This window comes from Vulpes vulpes, chromosome 16 (assembly GCF_048418805.1).
Source record: "Vulpes vulpes isolate BD-2025 chromosome 16, VulVul3, whole genome shotgun sequence".
NCBI classification, from domain to species: Eukaryota; Metazoa; Chordata; class Mammalia; order Carnivora; family Canidae; genus Vulpes; species Vulpes vulpes.
The window spans coordinates 59,574,289-59,579,953 of NC_132795.1; positions in this window are offsets into that span (position 1 = coordinate 59,574,289).

A 5,665-nucleotide genomic window follows, 5' to 3' on the forward strand; every position below is an offset into this window, starting at 1 on the left:
TATCTTGTGCCTAATAGTTTATAGCTTAGGAAATTCATATTTGTGTTTCATTCACTTTGGTTAGTGTTGCTGTTTCCCCATTTTATCACAGGTTTCTTTAAGTGACTCATCCTAAAATCCCCTTTCCTAAAACTTCTTCAACTTAAAAATCCTCCTTAGAGTATCTTCTGAATGCTGCTGTTTGGAAGGCAGAGAAGATAGACTTCCTCTGAAAAATGTCTGATATGAAATAGCATGTCTTCACTCTGAGCACCCAGTAACCTAAATATTTTGATGGTAGAGTTTGAAAATAACCAACAAACCAGTTAAGACTCTTAATGTGATAATTATAGATTATTTACAACTTCATACTGGACCGGCCACTGTTGTGCACACATGATGTAGGATGCAGGTTACCAGGGAACGCTGGAAGGCACTTTAGGATGAGGAACAGGCTTCTGGGAGGCACTAGGTTCTCTAGAGGTGAACAGCATTGAAGTATAGACTCCCCCTAACCGGGCTTGCTTAATGACATGTTGTTTGAAACTAATTCAAAGCAAAGTCCCCTCCCAAAACTAACTGATGTCGGTGCAAGAAATGCTGTGCATCATCTTAAATACATAAGTTGAGTTTTATTAGATGCTTTGAAAATATTCCAGGGAGGTATGAGGAGAGGAGCAGATGAGAAGGAAATAAAAAGAGAATAGTTTCTGTGTTGGCATTTCTGCCGTATGAGCTTTTCTTGTATGTAGCATTTGTAATGAGCTCGGTTCCATTGATGACCACAGAAAGTAATGGTTAACATTCGAGTTCAAAAAGAAAAGTATATTGTTTTCTTTTTCTAGAGATGTTATTTTCCCATTTAAGGCAGAAGTTCACTTAAAAATAAATATTCAAAGCAGATGTTACCAGCTGTTTTTATTACCCTAGGTAACAATCCCCTCGGCCATGCACACACATACAGCTAAAATACCCTTCATTAAGGCTCTTTCAGGCATGGAAAGGAGTCCATATTAACGCTGTACATCTCGGTCTCTTTTTAGGGCCTCTACAATCAGTCCTTTTTATAATTAATAATCTCAAAACCTCACACTGATGATGGGGCTTTATCATCCCTGTCATCAGCATATGGATGGAAAACTAGTTCATGAGATGTAAGCAAAATATGAAGAATCATTAATTTTCTAATTGGTAACTTTACTGGAGCAGCAAGAAAATGAAAATTTAAATATTGAATTTTAAATTTGAAAATCTCATTGTGATCTCCAAATTATACTTCATATAGCCTCCAAAAACGTAAACACAGAATAAAGATTTTTTTTTTAAGCTTTTCTTATTTTTCCTGCTCGAGACTGCCAGTCTCCCCATGTTCATTATAAAGGTTTTCTGTCTCCTTGCAGACTTTACCTATGTTGCTGAGGAACTCCCTGTGCTTGGAATTCCAAACACACAGTTTACTTAAGCTCATTCTATACTTTTTACTTACATCATTCTTCTTGCATCTGCTCTAGTGCTTGATTATGGAGATTTTTATATCCAGAGAGCATGATTTGTAGCCATCTGGATTTGCTGATTATGAAGGTGGTGTTATCCGTCAGGCACGTTGGAGTATGCCAAGTCATCATGGGATCCCTGGGTGGCGCAGTGGTTTAGCGCCTGCCTTTGGCCCAGGGCACGATCCTGGAGACCCGGGATTGAATCCCATGTCGGGCTCCTGGTACATGGAGCCTGCTTCTCCCTCTGCCTCTCTCTGTGTGACTATCACAAATAAAAAAAAAAAAAAGACTACGGATCTTTAGAAGCTCTTGCCCTAGAACTGGTATCTGATCTCTGAAACGCCAGTGATCCATGGAGAGGAGAATGTTACTGGGAAGGGGCACTTCAGAGAAGTAAGTGGTGACTTAAGTTGTAGTTTGCAGTAGTTTGCAGATGTAGTGAGTAAAGTGCCAAGAATATAATAGGTACTTAACACATTAACAGTCACCATTCCTGCTCTGTAGTTTACGCAGTGTTTATACATAGTTTTAGTTCTTACCGAATAAGGAAGGTTGGATTATCTGAGCCATTCCCTGGTGCTTAGTTAGAATACAGCCTCAGGTCTAGCAGCTAGCCCAAGGGCACCTAACTAATGACATAGAGGCACAGAGAACTAGGTCTTTTGGCTATCAGGTTTAATGCTGTTTTCCTCATGTCACACTACCTCATGTAACCATTTTGTGCTGCTTTTCCTATTCAATACAAGAACCAGCCAAGTCCAGTCTGGGACTTCCAATTCTCAGAGGACTCACCAAAATTTATTTTATTTTTTTTTTAAAGATTTTATTTATTTATTCATGACAGACAGAGAGAGAGAGAGAGAGGCAGAGACACAGGCAGAGAGAGAAGCAGGCTCCATGCAGGAAACCTGATGTGGGACTCGATCCCGGGACTCCAGGATCACACCCTAGGCCAAAGGCAGGCGCTCAACCACTGAGCCACCCAGGCATCCCCAAAATTTATTTTAAATTAGATGGCTTGGCCTTGCTGAGGCAGGTCAGATGCTGGCCACCTGATTGATTAGCACAAAGCATATGTGCTTTAGGGGAAAGACACTATATTCTGGCCTATCTCCCAGCACAGCCAAGCTCCTTCAGAGGGATGCCTTTACCCTATGGCCTATCCTTCCCCAGTTCCCATCCCATCCCTGATTCTCCTTAATCCTGACTTGTGCCATTACCATTCCAATGAAACTACTCACCAAAGTCACCATTTACTTTGTAGTTGCTAATTAGATGGACCAATTTAGCTTTTACTTACCCTCTGCAGTATTTGAAGCTATTAACCACTCTTGGCACACTCCTTAAAATGTTTTCACTAGGGAAAGAAAAAATGTTTTCACTGGGCTTGAGCTTGGCCCTCTTCTCACTATGTACATTCATCATGTCTCTTTTTCACTCATTTCCAAGACTCCAATCATCACCTATGGCTGGGGACCCCATGATCATCTCCAACCCTCATCCATTGGACATCTCTACCTAAGGATCCATTAACATCTCAAATTTACCATGTAAACTCAGTCATCACCTTCAAAATGCCTTCTCGGTCTCAGGAAAGACACTACCAACCCACCAATCATCTAAGCCAGAAATGAATTTCATCTTGGATTCCTGCGTGTGTCTCTCTCTCTCTCACCTTCGTATAAGTCTTGTCAATTCTAACTCCTGGGTATTTATCTCTAAGATACTTCTCTTCATTTCTGTGCCTACATCACTTACCTGTTCAGATCCTTATCTGCCATCTCAGACTGGCAGGTGTCTTCTTAGATGAAATCCTGCCCCACATAAGTCCTCTTTTCTCCTGGTGATAGAACCCATATATTCATTGGACAACCATTCCAGCCCCATTCTCTATTCATGTGGTTGGGGTAAATCGACTCCACCCCTAGACCCAGACTCTGCATCACGTCCTCCACCTCAAGCCCCCAGCCCCAGAAACCATTTGATGAATTGGCACTTGATCCAGTTAGAATAAAAGCTGATCCAGGAAGTGTTTCTAGATTACCTGAGAACAGGGTGCTCTCTTCCCCTGCTGTTGTAAGGATATGATGTAAGGCGGGACTTGTTGACAGTCATCTTGCCACATGAGCAAACTTGCCTGAGAACGGAGCCCACATAAGGGAAAACAGAGCTGAGAGAGAAAAGCAGGAGAGTCCCTGTGACTAAAGATTTGAAATCTGTGCATGGAAGCAAGATATCCCTGGATTTCCCAGAGATGTGGGAGAGAAAATTTTTTATTTGTGCCTAACTCAGTTTGAGTTGGGTTTTCTTGTAGTCAAAAGATTCCTAGCTTGTATAGCAGTAAGACTGACATAGAGGCACAGAGAACTAGATCTTTTGGCTAGAGTCTAGAAAGAGGAGTTGATGTTGAATCCAGGACTTTGCGCCTGAGGTACTGAATGCAGGCAGTTCTCTCAAAAACCCAGAAGTGCTGGGGAAAACTGATTTCCAAAGGGCTGTAAGAAGTTAGACCCGCTGGGGTGCCTGAGTGGCTCAGTGGTTGAGCATCTGCCTTCGGCTCAGAGCATGATCCTGGGATCCAGGATCGGGTCCCACATCAGGCTCCTTGCAAGGAGCCTGCTTCTTCCTCTGCCCCTCTGCCTCTCTCTCCGTGTGTCTTTCATGAATCAATAAATAAAATCTTAAAAAAAAAAAAAAGAAGTTAGACCCGCTGAATTCAAGGTGCCAAGGACATGGAGGTGGCAACTGAAGTTGTATTACAGGAGCTGAGAAGAGAGACTCTAAACAGATGATTAGATTTTAGAGAAAATGAGATTTGTGAGAGAGAACCAGGTCAGGGATGAGAGGACTGAGGGTGCAGCTCTGCTTACTGATGAGAGGGGAAGAGGAGCCAAGGCCAGGACAAAGGGCAGGCAAAGCCATCTCTCCTTGGTGGCACACCGTCTGTCTTTCAGCAGCTCCTGAGAACCAGTGAGCCAGGCTCTGTCCTGAGTGTGGGGCTGGCGGCCTGGTTCCTGCCCTCCAGGGCCCCAGGAACGGATGTATAGACTATTATCAAACTATGGGCACCGAAATGGGAGCAAGTGTCTCCATTAACCTTGTTCTGTGCTGCAAAGATCCCCTGGACTTAGTGACCAGCAAATCACCAGAGCAGTTTCAATAGGATATTCAGGCAAGCGGCTATTTTAATAGCAAAACAAGAGCTACCATTACATGACATTCACTGTGTACCAGGCACAGGTCTCAGCCTTTTACATATTGTGACTCATTTTGACCTCAGAACAATTCCATGAAATAGATACTATCCTTTCCATTTTTCATACTATTCTCATTTAATTATCCTTTTGCCCTAAGAGGGTAAATGTTCTCCTACCAAACTTTCGGAAGAGCACATATTTTAAAGATCCTCAAAGTAATGTTTATGTGATTCTCAAATGATTTATGCCCTTAACAGATTTCATGTTAGTACAAACCCACTAAAAAAAACCCAGAGAGGGCAGCCCCGGTAGCTCAGCGGTTTAGTGCTGCCTTCAGCCCAGGGCGTGATCCTGGAGACCTGGGATCAAGTCTCACATCGGGCTCTCTGCATGGAGCCTGCTTCTCCCTCTGCCTGTGTCTCTGCCTCTCTCTCTCTCTCTCCCTGTTTCTCTCATGAATAAATAAATAAAATCTTAAAAAAATATATCTCCAGAGAGCTTACCTTGCTAAATGCAGTTTCAACTAAAGAATACTCTGAATATTTGTGCCCTCCTATTTCTTTTATTTGAAGTATAACTGACATATAAATCCTACTAGTGTCGGGTGTACATCCATGATTCAATATTTTTAGACATTACAAAATGATCCCAGTAAGTCTACTTACCATCCATCACCTTACAAATCTATTACAATATATTTTTAATGGAAGCATAGTTGACATACAGTATTACGTTAGTTTCATGTGTTCAGCGTGGTGATTGGTTCGACAATCGCATACATTTATACATCATGCAGTGCTCAGCATGTAAATGTAGTCACCACCTCCCACCATACAAAGTTATTACAGTATTACAAAATTCCCTATGCTGTCCTTATCCCTGTTACTTACTCATTTTATGCCTGGAATTTTGTACTTCTCTTTCTTTTGTCTTTCCCAGAATAATATGGGTACCATGAGAGCCGGATGGTGCCCACCTCTCCACTGTGTTCTG